At 38.0% G+C, this 26,198-nt stretch overlaps 1 long non-coding RNA gene across 32 annotated transcripts in view; it reads right to left on the reverse strand.

Annotated features, from left to right (window-relative positions):
* Positions 1-26,198, reverse strand: part of LOC109675295 (uncharacterized) — a 439,119-nt gene that overhangs the window by 299,924 nt on the left and 112,997 nt on the right. The window contains exon 11 of one of the 32 annotated variants that reach the window (XR_012439098.1): positions 25,849-26,002. The exons of the other annotated variants lie outside the window; for them this stretch is intronic. This is a non-coding gene — a long non-coding RNA (uncharacterized lncRNA). The remainder of the gene's footprint in view (positions 1-25,848; positions 26,003-26,198) is intronic. 32 annotated transcript variants of the gene reach the window in all.

The following is a 26,198-nucleotide window of genomic DNA, read 5'->3' on the forward strand; positions in this document are numbered from 1 at the left end:
ATCATGTATCTTCCCCTACCAGGAGAAGATGGTTCAGGATTCAGGTACTATTCCCTGGTACTAAATAACAAATATTCCTTCAATCCAAAGCTTATTACCCAAAATGAGCCAAATGGCCCATTTATCTGAAAGTGGGCTGAGAAGTACCTGAAAGCAGATTAAGTTCTTTATACAGTTGAACATTACACATTGATTAATTAGAGATGCCCTTACAAGAATAAGGGAGGGGTTCAGTCAATGTTTTATGGTCCATAATAAGAAAGATAGAGAATATTTGGTTTTAGTTAGGTCAATAAATGTTCAAACTCATTTGTAGCTCTCAATGAGCCACAATTCCAAACACTGAAAGAGACTATCCTTTGGAGAAATAATATTATAATAAAATTAGCATACACTTAGATGATTATAAAATTACCTGAGGTTAGACTATCACTGTAAGAAGTGTTATTCAGCTAGGAGCTTCACATACTCCACCCCCAAGCCCACTTCACCCAGTTCATACTTACTATCTGCTAAAATGGCACAGAGTGGCTGTGTCATTACAGACCCCTCAATATCATCGACTAACAACTCAAAGTATATGCTCCACTAAGAGTAATTTTTGCTTACTAGGACATGACATTTATGCCTACTGATATAATTATTTTATTGTCAATTTGTTTTCAGGACTTCAAAAAATCTATTCCAGCACTTTTCATAATTCATTCTTCACTTTGCTTACCTATTTGAGCTGTTTTTGACAGCAAAAAAAGTACTCTGAAAGTAAAAATAGTATTTCTCTTTCTGGAATATGTCCATAAAATAGAGATCTATGTTTAATGCATGCCTGCAGTTTTCTCATGAGGAAATGAAAATGAAGAAGGAAGTTTCTTAATGCACAAAAGCATCAACACATGAAAAAGAAAGACAAAGATTATTTTTCCCAAGTGCTAATGTAAATGTTCAATGCAGTCCATTTAGCCTACTTCTTATGACAAGGGTATAATTTTATTCTATTAATCTCTTGAGTATGTCTTTTCTTTCAAAAGTCCTAATACAAAAATATCCCTTTGAACTTAATTACAGCTGCCAGTAAGGTGGTATTTGCCAGTGTGCTCAGGTTATTGAGGGATTTAGTATAAGAAGATGTGTGTCCTGTACAGAGATTGAGATGAATGTACTGTTGATAACAGGGACAGAACTTAATTTGGCTTCATGAAGCTTATAGAAATATTTTCTAAAACCTAAGTAGAAGAATGTTACTCAGTCAAATAGCATGCTGTGTTTGGACTCCAAGGGGCAAGAGTTACCATCTTTAAAGAATTTTAATCCTTTGGTTTACTATAAAATCTACATCCAAGGGAGGTTCCAAGATGGTGACTAGAGGGAGAAAGTAGATAATGTGAGCTCCATAAAGGAAAAATCTTGCTGAGACATTGGAGACACACCTGGCAGAAAAAACCACCAAGAAGAGGCAAAATTCCAACACTCCCGAACCCCCAGCCTGCACAAAGCTTCCCCATACCACATTATATGGAGAAACCAGGAGGGCTCCCATGCCACCAGATGCCACCTCCTAACCTGCTTGGGAGACACAGACCAACAGGTGAGCAAATAAGTGGCACATGGTATCCCCACAGCCACCCCTAGCATAAACCAGCATAGCCCCCTGGTCAGACTGACCTCAGCCCCACAAAGTAAAAAAAGAAAAAGAAAAAAACTGAATAACAAACAAAGAATTGAAAAAGACAGGTAGCAAACAGGGCAGGGTGCCCTGAGCTCTGGAGAAGGAGGGGCAGGCATCTGTACAAACTGTAAATAAACAAGCCTGCTGGAGAAAGTGGGTTTGGCGACCCCCCCGCCAGTGAGCTTGGGGTGGGCAAGGTTTGCAACAGTGGCTGACATATGACACACTCCACCAGAGAGTGGGGGAAGGGAAATTCCCCCACACAAACTCTAAATAAACAAGGACTGCAGCTGTAGCAGGCTGTTAGGACTCCACACTGGAGAAAAGGGGAGGGGCAGGTGCTCAAGAGAACCCTAAATAAGCAAAGCCTGTTGGAGGAGGTGGGTGTGATGCCTTCCCCCCAGCAAACTGCAATAAATAAAGCCTGCAGCGGCAGCCGGCTGGCAGTAGGTGGCAGGTGAGCCAATAGAGGTTCACAAAGCTGTCTCCTGACCCAAACACCTGGCAAGAAAACCACAATGCTACTGATTAAATACTAACACCAGGACTGGATGCTGAAGGAACAACAGCAGAACTATAAGACTGAAACGGCATGGTCTCTGGACCTGAAATTTTTATTCTTTTACAGTTTTATATATCTTTTCTATTTTTTTCTTTCTCAAATTATTTTATTTTCTTTTTATTTTTTTTTTCTCTTTTCTCCTTTCTCCTTTGGTGAGACAACATCAGAGCTACTACTCAAACATCAACACCAGGACTGGATACTGAAGGACTAATACCAGAACTATTAAGACTGAACCTGGGATTTTTTTCTTTTTTTTTTCTTTATTTTCTTCTTTTTTCTTTTTGCTCTGTCTCTCTAATGCTTGTTTAGTTCACTGTCAATTAGTACACCATCTCTCCCTGTTTATTTCTTTGGCTTTTTTGTTTTGTTTTGTTTTTGTTGGTGGTGGCAGTGGTGTTTATTTTTCTTTTTCCTTTCCTTACTTGCTCTCTTTCTCCTTTTACCCTTCCATTTAGATATCATTATTCTTACTATTACAAGCTAGATAATACTAAATTACACACAGTACAAGGACAGTAACGGCTCCAAGTGGAATGCTGGGAAGAAGGAAAAAGGATTAGTACAGCAACCAGAGGAAAATGAAGAAAACAGACACTCAGATCCAGACTCCAACAAAATGAAGATAAGCTATGCCAAAGAACCCAATGAAGCCCACAAGAAAACTCTGAAAGAAGAAATCCTGCAAGTAATCAATGAGAATTTTATAGAGATGATACTGGATATGGTCAACCAAAATGTACAGGAGATGCTCAAGAAATTCCTGGACAACAAAAATAGAGAATGTGAGGAAGCACAAAAACAAATAACAGAAACTATTGAAGCACTGTATAAACACCAAACTGAAACAAAGAATACCATGAATAGAGAGATAAATTAACTCAGGGCGAAAATTGACAATATTAAATAGGAAGTGACTCGTGATATGGAAAACCTCAGAAAAAAGAATGAAACAGAAATGCAACTCCAGCAGACTAGAACAAGAAGAAGACAGAATCTCAGAACTCAAAGATGAAATGGTAATAAAAGGAAAAACTGAAGAACTCCTAGCTAGACACTCAAGACCTGTGAAAAAATATGCAAGAATTCAATGACTCCATCAAAAGACTAAACCTAGAATCATGGGCATTGATGAAGGAGAAGAGGTGCAAACAAAAGGAATTCATAATGTATTCAACAAAATAATAACAGAAAATTTACAAAATCTAGAGAAAACTATGCCCATTCAGGTACAGGAAGCCTCCAGGACAACAGACTGTACCAAAATAGAACTACCCCACGACATATTGTCATTAAAACAACAAGCACAGAGAATAGAGAAAGAATATTGAAGGCTATAAGGGAGAAAAAACAAATAACATACAAAGGTAAACCCATCAAAATCACAGCAGATTTCTCAACAGAAACATTAAAAGCAAGAAAAGCATGGGGTGAGATCTTCTGGGCACTGAATGAAAATGACTTCAACCTTAGGATATTCTACCCAGCAAAACTATCATTCAAAATAGATGAAACAATAAAAGTCTGCCATGATAAGCAGAAACTACAATATATGACCACAAAGCCACCACTACAAAAGGTTCTTTAAGGGATTCTGCACACAGAAAGTGAAAGCCAACATAATCATTAAAAGGCAGGCAGTACCAAACCAAAGGAGAAGAAAAGACAAGGAATCAGAGAGTAACATTGATTCAGCTGCACACAATCAAACCCTTAAACAACAAAGACAACTAAATGACAGGAATCACCACATACCATCAATACTAACACTCAATGTTAATGGACTTAATTCCCCCATCAAAAGACACCATTTGACAAACTGGATTAAAAAGGAAGATTCAACAATTTGTTGCTTACAGGAGAACCATCTGTCAATAGAAATAAGCATAGGCTTAGGGTGAAAGGCTAGAAGAAGATTTACCAAGCCAATGGTCCCCAAAAACAGTCAGAAGTAGTATTACTTATCTCAGACAAAATAGACTTCAAACCTACATTGATCAAATGAGATAAAGAAGGACATTCCATACTAACAAAAGAGGAAATACACCAAAAGAAAATAACAATTATCAACCTATATACACCCAACATCAACACACCCAACTTCATCAAACATACTCTGAAGGACCTAAAAACATATATAAACTCCAACACAGTGGTAGTGGGAGAACTTAATACCCCCATCACCCATAGATAGGTCATCCAAACAAAAAAGCAATAAAGAAATCCTAGCTCTAAATCATACCATAGAGCAAATGGACCTAGCCAATGTCTACAGAACATTTCATCCAACTTCTGTACAATATACATTCTTCTCAGCAGATCATGGAACCTTCTCTAAAATTGATCATATCCTACAGCACAAAGCAAGCCTCAGCAAATACAAGAAAACAGAAATAATACCATGCATTCTATCTGATCACAATGCATTAAAACTAGAACTCAACAATAAAATAATAGCAAAAAACATGCAAACAGCTGGAAACTGAACAATACATTGCTCAATGATCAAAGGGTCATCAATGAAATAAAACAGGAAATTAAAAGGTTCCTGGAAGTTAATGAAAATGAAAACAAAACCTACCAGACCTATGGGACACAGCAGCAGAGGCAGTCCTGAGAAGAAAGTTTATAGCCATGAGTGCGTATATTAAAAAGACAGAAAGATCTCAAATCAATGACCTAATGATACATCTCAAACTCCTAGAAAAACAAGAACAAACAAATCCCAAAAGAAACAGAAAGAGAGAAATATTAAAAACAAGAGCTGAAATCAATGAAATAGAAACAAAAAAAAACATACAAAGAATTAATGAAACAAAAAGTTGGTTCTTTGAAAAAATAAATAAGATCAACAGACTCCTGGCAAACCTGACTAAAATGAGGAGAGAAAAAACCCAAATAAGTAAAATCAGGAATGCAAAAGGGGAGATAATAACAAACACCATGGAAATCCAGGCAATCATCAGAGACTACTTTGAGAGCCCATACTCTAAATAAATTTGAAAATCTTCAAGAAATGGACAGATTTCTAGATACTTATGATCATCCAAAATTGAACCAAGAGGATATTAATCACCTGAATAGATCTATAACACAAAATGAAATTGAAGCAGCAATAAAGAGTCTCCCAAAAAAAAAAAAAGCCCAGGAACTGATAGATTCTCTGCTGAATTCTATCAGACCATTGAAGAAGAGCTAAAACCAACCTTCCTTAAACTGTTCCATGAAATAGAAAGGGAAGGAAAACTGCCTAACACATTTTATGAAACCAGTATCACACTTATCCCAAAACCAGGCAAAGATACCTCCAAACAGGAGAACTATAGGCCAATCTCCTTAATGAACATTGACGCAAAAATCCTCAATAAAATAATAGCAAACCAAATTCAATAACACATCTAAAAGATCATACACCACGACCAAGTAGGCTTCATCCCTGGAATGCAGGGGTGGTTCAACATACGAAAATCAATAAACATAATAAACCACATTAACAGAAGCAAAGACAAAAACCACTCGATCATCTCAATAGATGCAGAAAAAGCCTTTGATAAGATCCAACACCACTTAATGATAAAAGTGCTAAGAAAACTAGGAATAGAAGGAAAGTACCTCAACATTATAAAAGCTATATATGACAAACCTACAGCCAGCATTATACTTAATGGAGAAACACTGAAACCATTCCCTCTAAAATCAGGAACCAGACAAGGATGCCCACTATCTCCACTCCTATTCAACATAGTACTGGAATTTCTAGCCAGAGCAATTAGGCAAGAAGAAGAAATGAAAGGAATACAAATAGGTAAGAAACTGTCAAAATATCCCTATTTGCAGATGACATGATCCTATACTTTAAAGACCCAAAAAACTCTACCCAAAAACTCCTAGACACCATCAACAGCTATAGCAAGGTAAAAGGATACAAAATCAACTTACAAAAATTATTAGCTTTTCTATACACTAATAATGAACAAACTGAGAAAGAATAAATGAAAACAATTCAATTTACAATAGCCTCAAAAAAAATCAAATACCTAGGTGTAAACCTAACAAAAGATGTGAAAGACCTCTACAAGGAAAACTATAAACTTCTGAAGAAAGAGATTGAGGAAGACTATAGAAAGTGGAGAGATCTCCCATGCTCATGGATTGTTAGAATCAACATAGCAAAAATGTCTATACTACCAAAAGCAATCTACATGTTTAATGCAATTCCCAATCAAAATCCCAATGACTTACATCACAGAGATTGAAAAATCTACCCTTGAGACCACAAACAGCCAAGGCAATACTCAGTCAAAAGAACAATGCAGGAGGTATCACAATACCTGACTTCAAACTATATTACAAAGCAATAACAATAAAAACAGCATGGTACTGGCACAAAAACAGACATGAAGACCAGTGGAACAGAATAGAGGACCTGGATATGAATCCACACAACTATACCCAACTTATTTTTGAAAAGGGGGTTAAAAATAAATGATGGAGAAAAGACAGCCTCTTCAACAAAAGCTGTTGGGAAAACTGGTTAGCAGTCTATAAAAAACTAAAACTGGATCCAAGTTTATCACCCTGTACTAGTATTAACTCAAAATGGATCAAGGACCTTAATATCAGACCCCAAACTCTAAAGTTGGTACAGGAAAGAGTAGGAAAAACTTTGGAAGAAATAGGTATAGGCAAGGACTTTCTCAATAGAATCCCAGCAGCTCAGCAACTAAGAGAAAGTATAGACAAGTAGGACTTCATAAAACTAAAAAGCTTCTGCACAAAAAAAGAAATGGTCTCTAAACTGAAGAGAACATCCACAGAGTGGGAGAAAATATTTGCCAGCTACACATCAGACAAAGGACTGATAACCAGAATATACAGGGAACTCAAAAAACTAAACTCTCCCAAAATTAATGAACCAATAAAGAAATGGGTAAGTAAACTAAACAGAACTTTCTCAAAAGAAGAACTTCAAGTGGCCAAAAAACACATGAAAAAATGCTCACCATCTCTAGCCATAAAGGAAATGCAAATTAAAACCACACTAAGATTTCACCTCACCCCTGTTAGAATAGCCATCATTAGCAACACCACCAACAACAGGTGTTGGCGAGGATGTGGGGAAATGGGACCCTTGTACACTCCTGGTGGGAATGTAGACTAGTACAACCACTCTGGAAAAAAAATTTGAAGGCTTCTTAAAAATCTAAACATAGATCTGCCATATGATCCAACAATACCACTCTTGGGGATATACCCAAAAGACTGTGACACAGGTTACTCCAGAGGCACCTGCACACCCATGTTTATTGCGGCACTATTCACAATAGCCAAGCTATGGAAACAGCCAAGATGCCCCACTACTGACGAATGGATCAAGAAAATGTGGTATTTATACACAATGGAATTTTATGCAGCCATGAAGAAGAATGAAATCTTATCATTCGCAAGTAAATGGATGGACCTGGAGAACATCATTCTGAGCGAGGTTAGCCAGGCTCAGAAGACCAAAAATCGTATGTTCGCCCTCATATGCAGACTTTAGATCAAGGGCAAATACAGCAAGGGGATTGGACTTTGATCACATGATAAGGCGAGAGCACACAAGGAAGATATGAGGATAGGTAAAAAGCATGATAACATTTGATGTCCTCAATGCAAAGGAAGTAATGCAGAATCTTTAAAACGACAGAGGCCAATAGAAGAAGGGGACCAGGAACTAGTGAAAAAGTTAGTTCGAGAAGAATCAACTTAGAATGTAACACATATGTACATGGAAGCAATGCGAGGAATCTACCTGTATAACTGTCCTTATCTCAACTAGCTAAAATGCTTTGTCCTTCTTGTTATTGTTTATACTCTCTCTTCAACAAAATTACAGATAAGGGCAGAACAGTTTCTGCCTGGAAGCGAGGGGGTGGGGGGGAGAGGGAAAGGGTGGCAGGGGGGAGGGAGAGGGCGGGGGAAGGGGGGAGAAATGACCCAAACATTATATGCACATATGAATAAGAGATATATTTTAAAAAGAAATCTACATTCAACATGCTAACATAAACCATGAATGTTTCCAGGATTAAATCTAAACTCAATTAGTCTTTTTCACTTGAGTAGAAGAAACAATATCTTCTTACACTTTAATGCTTGTTTTGCATGCTACCTATTTTGGCATTGCTATTCCATATAAGACAGGTCCAATTTCAAGTCTCTTGTCCTAGCCAAAGGGTGCATCTTGCCTGCATCTCTCCCTCTAAAGGCAACTGTTTTTTCTCACATCTCATTTTTCTGAGGATTTGATGTCAAATAAGGTATCCTTCTTGTTATCTGTTATTATCTCTCTGTAAACTTGAAAAATCTCTGTTCTTTGAGTCTGTCCTGTTTACACCACACATATAATATCCATCGCTCTTGTCTTTGCTTTAATCATAACAATCTTGAGCATTTTCCCCCATGTCATAGAGAATGGCACCTTGTAGTCTTCTGTCCTACCATTATCATAGTTGCATTAATATCCACGCTAGGAATCAATCCAATATATAAACAAGAAAAGTATGTACTTACTTCCTGGCAGTGTTATAACGCAAGGGTGGGTCACTGAGGCAACCTTTTAAACAAACTTCAATTTCTACTGTACAAGGAAAAACTGGTCCAAAGAAAAATATAAAAATATAATAAAATAATTTGTCTTAGCCTTTGACCTTCCAATGTTTGTTCTAAGTAATTTTAACTATGTATTAAATATATGGTTTTAAAACTTTATTGCTTAGAAAGAAAACAAAAACATCCACACTCATGCAGGTTATATGATAGTATGGAAATGCTGGGAGAAAGCATAGTAAATAAATAACTTATATGGTATGGTTAAAAGTTCTAAGCGCTATGAGGAAATAAAAAACCAAAGCAGAGTAAGGGTGGTCAAGTGTGCCAGGGCAGCGGACCAGGTAAATGGGTAGATTGTAACTTCAAAAGGTACAGTTAAGGCAGGACTCCTTGAGGTTTTGTGAGCAAAGATGTGAAGGAAGTGAAGTTATGCATGCAACTATCCAGAAGAAGAACTGTCTAGAAAGCAGGAAACATCAATGCAAAATTCTTCCTAAAAGGCATTCCTGAATCCCTGAAGGGTCTCAGTGGAGCCTTATGTGGGTAGAAGAAAATGAGTGAGGGAGAAAGAAGTCAAACAGATAATGGAGTTAATGGGGATGTGGACTGAAGCAAGTCACTCAGAGTCACTGTAAAACTGGTTTCACTTTGAGTGAGCTAAGGAGACATCGTAGACTTTTGGACAGAGGAATGACTTGATCTTAGTTATGTTTTAGGAGGATCACTCTAACTGCAATGATGAGAATATACTGAAGGAAGAAGAGCAAGAAAACCAGGCTGGAACTACTGCAATAACCTAATAAAAGATGAAGATGATGCAGAGTGAAAAAAGAAGTGGGGATATTTGAAGGTCAAGTCAGAAAAATCATTTGACTAATAGCATATGAAGTGTAAGAGATGGGCAGAGTTTAGCATGACTCAAGCTTTTTGACTAGAGAAGTGGAAAATGACATCACTGAGTTGGGGAATCAGAACAGACTGGGGAAAGGGAGATAAGGAATTTAGTTTGAAACATAATAAATCTACATGGAGATTCAGGCACCTGACACCATGAGAATGGAATACAGGAAAGCTGATAAAAACTTGAGGGATTTTCAAAGATACGTTTGAATATATTTTTCACCTTTAGTTAACATTAGTATATAATTCCACATAAGAATTTTCTTACATTTTGTATCATTTGTAAAATATCTCCTGCCCAAAACCTTATCAACTTAAATAATAGAAATATTATAACTAACATTTAGTATAATTGTTTTACTCAAGCACTTTTAAAAAAAGAAAATCCACAAGTTTTCTACCATAAAAAACTAAAAATTAAAAACAAAAAACCCCTCTCAGTTTATCTTAGCTAAACTTGGCTATGAATTTTTTTTTCATCAGGGGCCAAAGCTGGGAAAATTGAACCATCTATGTAATTTTTATCTTATGCAGTTGGTCTCCTCAGGCACTCTGCATGGAATAAAAATCTGGATCAATCTTCAGGAGCCAAATACCCAATCTGCCAGCTCAATCACTATCTGGAAATTATCCTGTTAACATGACCAATGGAGACTCCCAAGGAAGATAACCCAGGCCCAAATGCAGCTTTATTTAAAGAATATTTATTGCATTTTGATTTTATAGATCCTTTATTATTTATTGTAGGGTACTACAATGTTTTGTCCTCATTGCTGGTTGGATGGAGAAAGTTATTATAATAAAATACAGAATAGAACACAGCTCTAATGTTGATTAAAACTACTTTACTCCTCCCTATAAAGTAGAACACAAGGAAAGATAATCCTAAATCACTCTCAAATGCAAAATGAGATTGATTTTTGATAAAGAAGGAAGAAAAAAGGAAGAGAACTGTTTTTCTTCTAGTATCATGTGCTCACTACACTGAGTTAGTAATTAAATGAGATAAAATCAAGTAATATTACCTGACATGAAAAATAACGTAACTGTTTTACCAAGCAGCCTCCAAACGTGTCTTATTCCTTGACAAGGTAGAGATATGTTCAACACATATCAACAAAATATCAGAACTCTAGACTCTGCTCTCAAAAGGTCACTTATATTTTCAGGAAACATTTTTAAAAAGAATGATAAACAACAAAATGGACAATATCGCAAGTGTCAAAATTAGATTTAGAGGTCTTGTATTTCTCCCCAGTTACAGCTCTGAACAGAATGTGAAATGAAAACATTACTATATTAGAAAATTTTCGTATTTGCCACTGATTCAAAGTAATGAAAAGGCTAAATCTGGCCACCAGACAGATCCTGCTTTTATTAGCGTATTCTGGTTTGGTAAATTGGAATTTGTGGCAGTCTATCTTCAATGCAATAATACCAGGTTCTATGGAAAAATAATAAAAGGTGCTATTTCTCCTTTTCTATGAGCAATTTACTTTTGAAGGCTGAATAACTTGCTTCCCATGAATTATGCATCTCCTATTGTCTTATTGGTATCATAGAGGAAGGCAATCACCATCACAGGATTTACCGATCCTCAGAAGTAAAGGCAAAGTGTTATTTCCTTCAGGATTTTGGGAAGGACAGAGTGAGTTTTGGCCATCTGATCTCACACAACTTGAAATGCATGCCATTTAATTATTATAAAATATGTTTGGAAAATAAAATATTATATTCACAGAAGATACGTTTTCTCACAAACCCACAGATTCAGGTGTGCAAAACTTTATATATTTCTATAATTAAACTTAATTTCTACATCCAGTCCATCCAGAAGAAACTTTCTCTAGTCAATTCTAGATAAACCTGGTCATTTCATTATCTAGATTTAAAGTCAGCCAAGCTTGAGAATTTCTTCCTTCTGCACTTCCTGGAGTGGCCTGCTGTCACTGACATGCACAGCCATCCCATGGCAAGATGCTCAATCATCCCACCGTGGAGGCACTCATCTCCTTATCACTATTCAGCTGTCTGCACTCTCCCATGCTGGAACCCACAGAGGCCATGACGCCCACCCTCTGGCATCCAGTTTGCACAACCCATACTTCCATCTGCCCTTACATCCTTGAACCAGGCCTGTGAAACCTCTTCAAACCACCGGCTCTCGGCATCATACCATGCCTCTCTGGGCCCTGTGGGGAAATATTCAAGTGCCCTTTGCCTGCATGGGAACACTCCCTGGAGGCAGCACTCAGACCCATCTGCCCAGCCAGCCATGCAGTTAGCATCGCTCTACTCTCTCCACCTGCAGTGGCACAAGTCTTTTTTGCCAGACATAGTTTCCTAGAGAACTGTGGCAGATTGTCAATGCATCATTTCCTGTTTTCTCAACCCCCATGACCCCAAAAAGGTCAATCACCTTCTCCCAAGGGTTTGGAGGTAAATGTAGAGTGACTCATAGTAGTATCCACCTCTGATATTTAGTGGTCAAACTCTCCTCCCCTTACCACTAATTTAGAGGTCCTTCTCTCATTCCACTCAACCAGTCTATTCTTCTTCTTACTTCTTTCCTTTTTAACACTTGGTTATAGACTACAGAAGTGAACAGCCAATATTATAATGTCAAGGTCAATAGTTTCTCCAACAAACTTTCCTCTCCTTGCAATTAAGACATTAATGGTCTTTGATCTTTGTTGCTCAAATGAAATAAAATCACTGAGCTTAGAAAAAAGAAAATAAAACATTTGATGCTTCATACATCATTCTTTTGCATGGGTGTTTTCTCTATCAATATATCATATTGATAAGAGCTTTGGCCTCGATAAAAATTGTTTCCAGTTCAACTCATTTGGTCATTCAATAAGAAATACTATATTGCCACTAAATGCAAAAAAATGTGCTTTGCTCTATTATCTTTCTTTGTGGATTTAAGAGCACTCAAAAAATATCACCAAAATAGAGGCAAAGTTATACACTGGGAGTAATGCTGTGAAATTAAAGTAGATGGTCCTAACATGGAGGAGGAAGACGTCCATAGGATGCTAAAAGAATTTAAGAATAAATTTAAGTTAAATGGTGAAGGGAGAGGATGGAGCAGTGAGGAGACCCAAGATAAGACAAGGGCAGGTGCAGTGCAGAGAGCAGGGGGCAGCACAGCAAAATGCACTGCACAGATAGTGGGATTGTCCACACAAGGCCTTCTTGGAAGGGAAGCCCCAAAATGTTTACCCAAGAAAGTGACATGGCCTGATTCTCATTTTGATTTCCTAAAAATCTCTAGCTATAGAATGGAAAAGAACATAGAGACTATGCTTCTTCTCAGAGCTCTGTTTCTTCACCTCCAAAATAAAGAAAATAGGAAGCACTTGTTATGAGAATTAAATGAAGTAATGCACATTGACTACTTGTTATAGTGCCTAACACAGTGGAAATATTCAATAAAGGTTGTTTTCATTACAATGATCAATGTAGAACTTTGTAAAATGAAAATCCAGATTATTGCAATACATTAAGGACAAAGCTAAGCCTCATAGCCAAATATGCATATTTATAAATATCTTTTTTAATTTATTGGCCCTGAGTTTCATAATCCCATCTGAAACTCCATTTCCTTGGATATAAATAGGAAAAATTCCACATCTATTATAGTACTGTGATGAAAAAGATACATAAATGTCATGTGTGAAAATGCCTCGCAAAGGATTTATTGCCATTATCTTCAGCAAATAATTTGTTTTCTTCAGTTCTCTCTTTCTAAAAGAATTAACTCTTCAGGAGCTACATATTATACTTATGGAGTCTTGTCATGTATAAGCCTTGTTAAATTGATGCTTGATTGCATTAATTGGCTTAAAAGTGTTAAGTCTACTTTCTAAAGCATATATCTGACTCTAACTTTATATGGCTGGCAAGCAGGGCTCATTATAAACAAAGAAAATGGAGAAATGAGATCTCACATTTTTAGCAGAAAGGTGGTCATCTTTCTAAAGCAGACTGGGATGAGGAAAGGTTTGGAAATAAGTAGACAATTTTGCCTCTGACCATTTAACTTTTGGTGATAAGTAGAATGGCAAATTCCTTAGAACAGTGTGGTCTTTAAGCAGTCTTTGGGCTTATAAATTTCTCAAAAACAATTGTTTTGAGGATAATTTACAGATTCTTTTGGGGCATTAACCACTTTCATGTTCCTTTTCTTATGGGCAGCATATGACTCTTCTAGGAAAGAGGGTGAATACTCAAAATCTAACAAGAAATCTACTTTTCTGAAAGACACAGTGTAATTGAGCAACTGGGAATAAATTTGTTCATTTCCATGGCCTTTCTGCTCATCCTAATCCTCTAAAGTATAAATTAGAGTGGCAGATACACTGCATGTTCTCCACCTCGGTTTGTTAAAAGGTGAGTTGCCTGGTGCCAGCAATGTTGCAAACCAAACAAAGGTGAGTTGGCTTCCATAGGTCTGGGGGCCAATGTTCAGCATAATTTAGAAGGAAAAGGCCATCCGCCCAGTCACTCTGACATTTGCCCCCTAAGTCTCAGATGCTACTTAAATTCAGGTTAGTTCTGGGACTGGGATCAGTGCCAACATTCATAACTCTAAAATTGGGGGAAGAAACATTCAACCTCATCCAATCAGGACCCTTTATAGGACACAGAAGTGTTAGCTCAAGGAATCATTTCCAGTTTGGGAAAAATGAAGGACTGAATCCCTCATCAAAATAACTAACCACACCCAAGTAAGATAGGTAATACTGCAGAGTTTTCTCGCTAGTCTATGTCACATTGGCCAGTCAGGATTCTAAAGAAACCTCAGTATCAGCCATCACCTTCTCCTCAGATCTGGAATTTCCCATTGTTAAAAACATGCTTTGCCTCTTCTGAAATTGGAATGCATTTGGCAATTGTTAAGTACAGAATCTTTTCTCTACTGTTTATTAATCAGTGGTGCATCTGGAAAATACCGCTGTCCAGGAGCAAGAAAATATCAATTATTTGTTTTTCACAGATAAGAAAATTGAAGTTCATGAGTCAAAAACTTACCTGCTTACATATGAGTAGTGTATGGCATAATTGAGGCCCCAAAGCAAATCCACTAGTTTCTGAAAACCTGGGTTGTTCTACTACCATTAACCAACCTGAAAGTTTAATTAGTGTTAGAGACACTATCACGCATACAAGATTTTCAGCAGTTGCTTGCCCAGGCCCCATCCCGACTCTGCTCTCTGCCTGAGAATGTCTCTTTGAGAAATTATCCTGCCCTCATTATATAGTAGCCAACTTGTTTGGCTGGCTTTGTTAAGGAATACAAATCCATTTTATCATGGTGGATGCTTTAAAAGTGAGCAAAAGCCAATTGGCACACAAGCAATAGGTTCAAGGTGAAATAATCAAAGTTCAAGAATTTTCTTAGATAAGAATGGGAAGCAATAGCCTTCTTCCCTCTGAATATCAAAGAAGTCTGGAGTCCTGACCATTGCTGACAGTCATGCTGCAAGCCTGAATGATACCAGTCTGCAATTGCAGCAGACACATGATAAAAGGCAGAGCTGAGATAATTACAGAGAAATTGGGCCAAAGCCTCTGCATTAAACCAAGCCTGAAACCTGACCTGGCTCCAGTGCTGTCAGGGGCATGGCCAACACATTCTCTTTAATGTTTAAATCATTTTAAGTTGGATTTTCTATTATTTGCAACCACTAAAAGAATCCTATCTCTTACATCCCACAGAGTCTAACCTAAAATCCACCCAACATCAGAACAGCGTCCATTCAAACTAAGTGCCATGTTATTAAGATGACCTAGTGCTCAACCTAATTTGTGCTCCATCTGTGTCCAATCCCCAACAGGTAACTCTATTAACCAACAAAATTTTAATAAGCAAATGGTCCAGAGAAACATTGACTTACTATGACTTTTAAAGAAAGTTATTAACAGTGACAAATCTTATGCATGTCTTCAGTATGATTGTACTTACAAAACCCATAGCCAATGAATTTACTGTACTTTTGAACAAGTTTTATTACTGTGTAAATTCAAACAATTTTTAGAAGTCTTCAACAATAGAAAATAGGGCAACTCTGGAGAAGGTACTCCTTTGATACTCCATGTAGCTTTTTAACTTACTCACTGTCCCAATCTGGGACCCACTTGACCTTGTGTCAGTCCCTGCCCAGCAATCCTTAGAGTTGTCACCCATTCACAGAGGCCTGACATGCCCTACTCTTCATCCTCTATTGAAACACACCTATTTTGTGTTCTACTTGCTAAAATTTTGCTTTCCATATTCCGAGGCATCAAAGTTATTGGGAGATTGCGTCTAATCATTTCCTTCTCTCAGGCCTTTTCATGTTCCTCTACTGGTGTGCTATTAATGACTGTTTGTACAGATCAGCAGCATGTTTATTTCCTAACAATTTAGTGACATTATTACTATCAAATACATTATAGTTAAAAGCAGAAGGTAAACAACATGGGTAGTTGATCAAATGTTGGAGAGTAAGGAAAGGTCTTAATCATAGCTCCAATGATGCTATTCAAATTACCATCAGTTGTGAGTCAGCTCTAAGAAAGAAAGCTCTTCATTTTGTGCCTCGCATTCATCAGTTATGCTCCAACTCTTTTATGATCTTACTCTAATGCAATTACACATAGGCCAAGGAAGAAATTTTTAGTCAGCTTTGCTTATGTAAGAAATGCCTCCAAATTGTCAATGGCTTTTAATAACAAACATCAATTTCTTGTTCTGTTGCATAATGGAAGCTGTTTAGCTATAGCTGCTGTGGCAGCTCCAATCTACTCTACTCAACTCTACTTCTTCATATTCCTGGACACAGGTTGAAGAAAAAGCTTTGTTTGGGACATACTGTTCTCATGGCACAGAGAATTGAGCAAGAGCCAAAACCTCAATGGCCCTTTAAGCTTTTGCCAGAAGGTGGTATAATTTGCATCTCATTGGCCAAAGCAAACAGCCTAGCCACACTCAGTTTGTACAGAGAGAGGAAGTAGATCCTTTCCACAGGGGAGAATCCCAAGTTATATAGAATGGGGAGGGATGTCTAATCTCTCAGAAGGAAATGAGGAATAGATAATTAGGGGAAAATATGACCTACCAGAGAAGGTAAGCTAACCTTTTGTTTCCTGATTACTTAACTTGGCTCCCTGTGGCATACTAATTATTTGTCTTCTGAACCGTTTCTTTTTCTGTGCTTGGCACAGCTAGGTTACATTTCCCAGCCCCTGTCAATCTTAGATTGAGGCATGTGACTGAGTCCTGGTGAATGAAATGTAAGCAGAATGGTGTAGGTAACTGATAGCCTTGGTTGGCCTACAATATCCCACACACAATTCTCTATCATCCTTCTCCTCTGAGTACCCAGGAGTGCAGAGCCATACACAGGAGAAGCTGTCTCCTGTGCATCCAGAAGCATCCTATATCAGACCAAGCTGCAGGTACCCTCTGTGGACTTGTAGGAAGCCACTGAGGTTTTTAATTTTTTTTCAGAGTTAACCTATTCCAGATAAGTCAGTACCTAAATTGGAAGGCTTCTGCACTTATACATCAAGTTTCAAGAATTGACATTTTATATTTTAAGAGCTATCCTAAATTATATTGTTTTTCCTATGTTCATTCCATTTAACAGACCACACAAAGAAGGGACTGCCAGATGAAGAAAGTATGTTCACCACATGTCTAGAAAACTCCTAAGATATAACACATCTATGTCCTACCATCACACCATCTAGAATAACACCTATCCCTCTCTCTAGCACCCTATGTAAAAGTTCACTGATTTCTGGGACAGGCACCGTGGCTCAGACCTATAACCCAACTTCTTGGAAGACAGAGATTAGGAGGATAATGGTTTGAGGTCAGACTGGGCAAAAGGTTCTTGAGAACCTATCTCAACCAATAGCTGGGTGCCTTCCACAGCACAAATATGAGGATCACAGTCCAGGTCAGCCTGGGCATAAACAAGACCCTTTCTCATAAATCACCAATGCAGAATGGGCTGGTATGCCTACTTAGAAGAAGGAGGAGAGGAATTCCAAGATGGCGGCTAGAGGTAGGAAGCAGAAAGCGAGCCTCCTATAGTGAAATCTTGGAGAGACGCTGGAGACACACTTTGCAGGCATAATCACCGAGAAAAGGCATAACTTTGACTCCTCCACATCTCCAGCCGGCGCAGAGAATCTCCACTTCACGTTAAACGGAGAACCGAGGAGGGCCCCTGGGGCCGCCAGTGGCCGGCGCCCATACGGCTTGGGAAGACGCGGACCAGGTGAGCTTCGCAGTACCGCGGTTCCCCCACAGACAAGCCTGGGCCAGAGCAGCATAGCCCCCTGGACAGACTGACCTCCACCCGGGAAAAAAAGAGAAACTGAGTACTAAGCAATAAGAACAGTTAAGACACGCCGGAAAGAGGGTGGGGCGCCCTGAGCGCTGAAGATTGGGGGAAGGGAATCCTTCCCGGGACTGTAAATAAACGAGCCGGGCGGGCCGGAGAGGCTCTGGCGGGAGCGGGGCGCGCCAGCAACCAGGAGCAGGGACGCTTGTGAGAGGAGGGAAGACCCACTTCCCACGTGAACTGTAAACAAACACGCAGGCCTGACAACGCGGGGCAGTGTCACCTTTCCCAGTGCTTGGAAAGGGGAAAGCCTGTAGCAGAGGCCCCCCTCCCCCGCACAGGAGAACTCTGAGCAAACAAAGCCTGTGGGACCAGGTGAGTGCTAAGCTCACCCCAGAGATCTGCATAAATAACGCCGCCAGCTACAGGCTGAGAGCAGCAGGCAGGCAAGCCACAGTTGCAGATACCACTCTCAGAACTGCCTCCAGACGCTTTTTTTTCTTTTTCTCCCTACCTTTGATGAGAGAACAACCGAATTACACCTGCAAGCCGAAAAACTTACTGAAACTGTATTGCATTTGAACTGGGGACACTTGGTGGGGCTTTTTTTTTTTTCTTCTGTGTGTGTGTGAGTGTAGTTTTGTTCTACTTTATGCATCCCCTTTGATGAGACAACTACAGAACAACATCTGAGGCGCCAACTCCAGGACTGGAGATTGAAACGGACATCCAACTTATTAAGACTGAAATTGCATTGCATATAAACTTGGAAGTTTTTTGGTTTTTTGGGTTTTTTTGTTTTTTTTTAATTTTCTATTTTCCATTTTATTTTAATTCATTTTTATAAATAGATATTACTTTCATATACTTATTTTTTATTTTTTTTATCTTTGATTTTCAATCCTCTCTCTGTCACTCTATTGTCTGTTCAGCTTACTGTCGATTAGAACACTAACACTCCCTGTTTATACCTTTGAAACTCTCTTGTCTGATACCTTGTTCTGCTTTCTCCCTTTTGTCTGTATATTTGTTTTCCCCTTTTCTTTAACTTCTTGCTTTCCATCTCAGCTCACTCTTCCATTCTCAATATTACCATTGTTATTATTACAAGCTAGAAAATACTTAATTGCACACAGTACAGGGACAGTAACAACACCAAGGACAATGACAGGAAGACAGAAAAAACAAGGAAACCAGTTTCCCCACAGCAAAAAATTAGTACAGGAACCAGAGGGGAATGAAGAGAACAGAAACTCAGATCCAGACTCCAACAAAATGAAGATAAACTATGCCAAAGGACCCAATGAAGCCCACAAGAATAATTTAAAAGAAGACATACTACAAGTACTCAATGAGAATTTTATAGAGATGATACTGGATAGGGTCAACCAAAATGTACAGGAGACACTCAAGAAATTCCAAGACAATAAAAATAGAGAATTTGAAAAAACAAAAGAAGAAATAAAGGAAACCATAGAAGCACTGTATAAACACCAAAGTGAAAGAGAGAACACAATGAATAAATGGATAAATGAACTCAGGACAAAAATAGACAACAATAAAGAAGAAAACAGCCAGGATATGGAAAACCTCAGAAAAAAGAACGAAACAGAACTGCAAAACAAAACGGAAGGCCAATCCAGCAGAATAGAACAAACAGAAGACAGAATCTCAGAACTTGAAGATGAAATGGTAATTAAAGGAAAAACTGAAGAACTACTAATTAAACAACTCAAGACCTGTGAAAAGAAAATGCAAGAACTCACTGACTCCATCAAAAGACCAAACTTGAGAATCATGGGCATCGAAGAAGGAGAAGAGGTACAAGCGAAGGGAATGCGTAATATATTCAACAAAATAATAACGGAAAATTTCCCAAATCTAGAGAAAGATATTCCCATACAAATGCAAGAGGCCTCCAGGACACCAAACAGACCAGATCAAAATAGAACTACTCCACGACATATCATCATTAAAACAACAAGTTCAGAAACTAAGGAAAGAATATTGAAGGCTGCAAGAGAGAAAAAACAAGTAACATACAAAGGTAAACCCATCAAAATCACAGCAGACTTCTCAACAGAAACATTAAAAGCAAGAAGAGCGTGGGGTGAGATCTTCCGGGCACTGAATGAAAATAACTTCAACCCCAGGATACTCTACCCAGCAAAGCTATCATTCAAAATAGATGGAGCAATAAAAGTCTTCCATGATAAGCAGAAACTAAAACAATATGTGACCACAAAGCCACCATTACAAAAGATTCTGCAAGGGATCCTGCACACAGAAAGTGACACCCAACTTAACCATGAAAAGGCAGGCAGCACCAAACCACAGGATAAGAAAAAGCAAGACAGTAGAGAGTAACATCAAGTTAGGTACACACAATCAAACCTTCAAACAACTAAGATAACTAAATGGCAGGAATCACCACATACCTATCAGTACTAACGCTTAATGTTAATGGACTTAATTCACCCATCAAAAGACACCGTTTGACAAAATGGATTAAAAAAGAAGATCCAACAATTTGTTGCTTACAGGAGACTCATCTCACCGACAGAAATAAGCATATGCTTAGGATGAAAGGCTGGAAGAAGATTTACCAAGCCAATGGCCCCCGAAAACAAGCAGGAGTAGCAATACTTATCTCTGACAAAGTAGACTTCAAACCTACATTGATCAAACGAGATAAAGAAGGACATTCCATACTAATAAAAGGGGAAATAGACCAAAAGGAAATAATAATCATCAATCTGTACGCACCCAATGTCAACGCACCCAATTTCCTCAAACATACCCTGAAAGACCTAAAAGCATATATAAACGCCAACACAGTGGTTGTGGGAGACTTTAACACTCCATTATCATCAATAGATAGGTCATCCAAACAAAAACTCAATAAAGAAATCCAAGATCTAAAATATGCAATAGATCAAGTGGACCTAGTAGATGTCTACAGAACATTTCATCCAACCTCTACACAATATACATTCTTCTCAGCAGCCCATGGAACCTTCTCCAAAATAGATCATATCCTAGGGCACAAAGCAAGCCTCAGCAAATATAAGAAAATAGAAATAATACCATGCATACTATCTGACCACAATGCAGTAAAAGTAGAACTCAACAACAAAAGTAAAGACAAAAAACATGCAAACAGCTGGAAACTAAATAACTCATTACTTAATGAAGAATGGATCATCGATGCAATAAAAGAGGAAATTAAAAAGTTCCTAGAAGTCAATGAAAATGAAAACACAACCTACCAGAACCTAAGGGACACAGCTAAGGCAGTCTTGAGAGGAAAGTTTATAGCCATGAGTGCATATATTAAAAAGATTGAAAGATCCCAAATCAATGACCTAATGCTACATCTCAAACTCCTAGAAAAACAAGAACAAGCAAATCCCAAAACAAATAGAAGGAGAGAAATAATAAAAATAAGAGCTGAAATCAACGAAATAGAAACCAAAAAAACCATACAAAGAATTAATGAAACAAAAAGTTGGTTCTTTGAAAAAATAAACAAGATCGATAGACCCCTGGCAAACCTGACTAAAATGAGGAGAGAAAAAACCCAAATTAGTAGAATCAGGAATGCAAAAGGGGAGATAACAACAAACACCATGGAAGTCCAGGAAATCATCAGAGACTACTTTGAGAACCTATATTCAAATAAATTTGAAAATCTAAAAGAAATGGACAGATTTCTAGATACATATGATCATCCAAAACTGAACCAAGAGGAAATTAATCACCTGAATAGACCTATAACACAAAATGAAATTGAAGCAGCAATCAAGAGTCTCCCCAAAAAGAAAAGTCCAGGACCTGATGGATTCTCTGCTGAATAATATCAGACTTTTTAAGAAGAACTGATACCAACCCTCCTTAAACTGTTCCATGAAATAGAAAGGGAAGGAAAACTGCCAAACACATTTTATGAAGCCACTATTACACTTATCCCAAAACCAGGCAAAGACACCTCCAAAAAGGAGAACTATAGGCCAATCTCCTTAATGAACATTGATGCAAAAATCCTCAACAAAATAATGGCAAATCAAATTCAGCAACACATCAAAAAGATTATTCACCACGACCAGGTAGGCTTCATCCCAGGGATGCAGGGGTGGTTCAACATACGAAAATCAATAAACGTAATAAACCACATTAACAGAAGCAAAGACAAAAACCACTTGATCATCTCAATAGATGCAGAAAAAGCCTTTGATAAGATCCAACATCATTTCATGATAAAAGCTCTAAGAAAACTAGGAATAGAAGGAAAGTTCCTCAACATTATAAAAGCTATATATGACAAACCTACAGCCAGCATTATACTTAACGGAGAAAAATTAAAACCATTCCCTCTAAAATCAGGAACCAGACAAGGATGCCCACTATCTCCACTCCTATTCAACATAGTACTGGAATTCCTAGCCAGAGCAATTAGGCAAGAAAAAGGAATAAAAGGAATACAAATAGGTAAAGAAACTGTCAAAATATCCCTATTTGCAGACGACATGATCCTATACCTTAAAGACCCAAAAAACTCTACTCAGAAGCTTCTAGACATCATCAATAGCTATAGCAAGGTAGCAGGATATAAAATCAACATAGAAAAATCATTAGCATTTCTATACACTAACAATGAGCAAACGGAAAAAGAATGTATGAAAACGATTCCATTTACAATAGCCTCAAAAAAAATCAAATACCTAGGTGTAAACCTAACAAAAGATGTGAAAGACCTCTACAAGGAAAACTATACACTTCTGAAGAAAGAGATTGAGGAAGACTATAGAAAGTGGAGAGATCTCCCATGCTCATGGATTGGTAGAATCAACATAGTAAAAATGTCTATACTCCCAAAAGTAATCTACATGTTTAATGCAATTCCCATCAAAATTCCAATGACATTCATCAAAGAGATTGAAAAATCTACTGTTAAATTTATATGGAAACACAAGAGGCCACGAATAGCCAAGGCAATACTCAGTCAAAAGAACAATGCAGGAGGTATCACAATACCTGACTTCAAACTATATTACAAAGCAATAATAATAAAAACAGCATGGTACTGGCACAAAAACAGACATGAAGACCAGTGGAACAGAATAGAGGATCCAGATATGAAGCCACACAACTATGAGCAACTTATCTTTGACAAAGGAGCTAAAAATATACGATGGAGAAAAAGCAGCCTCTTCAACAAAAACTGCTGGGAAAACTGGTTAGCAGTCTGCAAAAAACTGAAACTAGATCCATGTATATCACCCTATACCAAGATTAACTCAAAATGGATCAAGGATCTTAATATCAGACCCCAAACTCTTAAGTTGATACAAGAAAGAGTAGGAAATACTCTGGAGTTAGTAGGTATAGGTAAGAACTTTCTCAATGAAACCCCAGCAGCACAGCAACTAAGAGATAGCATAGATAAATGGGACCTCATAAAACTAAAAAGTTTCTGTTCATCAAAAGAAATGGTCTCTAAACTGAAGAGAACACCCACAGAGTGGGAGAAAATATTTGCCAATTATACATCAGACAAAGGACTGATAACCAGAATATACAGGGAACTTAAAAAACTAAATTCTCCCAAAACTAATGAACCAATAAAGAAATGGGCATGTGAACTAAACAGAACTTTCTCAAAAGAAGAAATTCAAATGGCCAGAAAACACATGAAAAAATGCTCACCATCTCTAGCAATAAAGGAAATGCAAATTAAAACCACACTAAGATTCCACCTCACCCCTGTTAGAATAGCCATCATCAGCAACACCACCACCAACAGGTGTTGGCAAGGATGCGGGGAAAAAGGAACCCTCTTACACTGTTGGTGGGAATGTAGACTGGTACAACCACTCTGGAAAAAAATTTGGAGGCTACTTAAAAAGCTGGACATCGATCTACCATTTGATCCAGCAATACCACTCTTGGGGATATACCCAAAAGACTGTTACTCCAGAGGCACCTGCACATCCATGTTTATTGCGGCACTATTCACAATAGCCAAGTTATGGAAACAGCCAAGATGCCCCAGCACTGACGAATGGATTAAGAAAATGTGGTATCTATACACAATGGAATTTTATGCAGCCATGAAGAAGAACAAAATGTTATCATTCGCTGGTAAATGGATGGAATTGGAGAACATCATTCTGAGCGAGGTTAGCCTGGCTCAAAAGACCAAAAATCGTATGTTCTCCCTCATATGTGGACATTAGATCAAGGGCAAACACAACAAGGGGATTGGACTATGAGCACATGATAAAAGCGAGAGCACACAAGGGAGGGGTGAGGATAGGTAAGACACCTAAAAACCTAGCTAGCATTTGTTGCCCTTAATGCAGAGAAACTAAAGCAGACACCTTAAAGCAACTGAGGCCAATAGGAAAAGGGGACCAGGAACTAGAGAAAAGGTTAGATTAAAAAGAATTAACCTAGAAGGTAACACACGTACAGGAAATCAATGTGAGTCAATGCCCTGTATAGCTATCCTTATCTCAACCAGCAAAACCCCTTGTTCCTTCCTATTATTGCTTATACTCTCTCTACAACAAAATTAGAGATAAGGGCAAAATAGTTTCTGCTGGGTATTGAGGGGGGGAGCGGGAGGGGGTGGAGTGGGTGGTAAGGGAGGGGGTGGGGGCAGGGGGGAGAAATAAACCAAGCCTTGTATGCACATATGAATAATAAAAGAAAAATGAAAAAAAAAATAAATGTGTATCAGGAGTGAAAAAAAAAAAAAAAAGAAGGAGGAGAAGGGGAAGGAGGAGAAAGTGAAGACACTTTCATCTTGACCCTAAATTCTTGTTTGGTAAGGAAATAACCTTCTCATCTCCTGAAGAGGAAGAAGCATCCAGAGTACATATCAGCAAAGTGTTCAGCTATCCTAGGAAGCAATGGTTCATATTCTGTAAGCCCTCTCATATCAGTTAGCTGCACACTTTTGGTTAGGTAATAAATGAAGAGTGGAAATATTTATTTATTTATTAGTCCATCTGCATAAAATCCTCTGAACTGGTATAATTGAGATCACAGCAGTTAAGAGCACAACATAGGTGTGAGCCAGGCGTCCCCTCTGACACTTGCCCTATACATCCTGCAAGCTTAGCAAAGAGACTTCACTTCTGATGCCTCTGTCTCTGTATCCATAGAATGAAAACAGCACTATCTCATGCCTTTCTTGTGAGAATTAAATGAGTTGATACTTACAAAGTACTTAGAAAAGAAGCAGGTACATAGTAAGTACTACATAGCAGAAATTAATTTGAAGAATTATTCCCATTTTAGAGTTAAAAAATCTGAAGCTCAGATAAAGTATTTTTTCAAGAACATGCAGATAATGACTAACACAATTAAAATTCAAATTAGGACTATTTAACCCAACTCTACAACCTATATCTTGTCCTTCTGAGCACACTGACAAATTCCTAAAACTAGACTTACAAAATAAGGCACTGCTGACTGAAGATATCAGATAACTGATATCTTCTCAGTTACTGAGGTCCTTCCTGCATGAAGTACATCCAAAACTTAAGCCACAATCATAGGATTTGAAAAGGTCTGTCACATTTAGCTGTGTTTGTATAGAGATAGTGACTACCTTACTCTGACTCCATAAAACATAGTGTCCTAAGAATCTCTCTGGGTGGAGCTAGAAAGTCCTAAATGAACCATGTAATGAAACAAAACTCATTGGAAGAAAAGTATTTAAGACAAAATCTCAACCTGACTCTATTCCACAGATAACACATTAATGAGGTTACCTGCAGAGAAGAAGAGAGTCCTCATTCTGCCTCGTTTCTGTCGTTTTCTGCAAGGGAATTTCTATTGTGCCTCTTGAGGCTCATAAGTATGTTTCAAGATGAGAAAATATATCCATTCTTTTTAATATAATGCTCCTCTCCTCCAAGTGTGATCCTTTGAGAAAAATAAATTTCTTATTGGAAATTGAGTCTTGGCATGGGGCTTCTCAATTTGCTAGAAAGGGAAATATACTGTAGAAGTAAGGAGAGGGCAAAGCAAAAGCTCCACCTTGTGAGTCCAGGGAATAACAGAAGACAAGACTTGCCTAAAGGAAATAGGATAATTACCCTAATGAAAAGCAAAAGAGAAA

This window comes from Castor canadensis, chromosome 11 (assembly GCF_047511655.1).
Source record: "Castor canadensis chromosome 11, mCasCan1.hap1v2, whole genome shotgun sequence".
Taxonomy (NCBI): domain Eukaryota; kingdom Metazoa; phylum Chordata; class Mammalia; order Rodentia; family Castoridae; genus Castor; species Castor canadensis.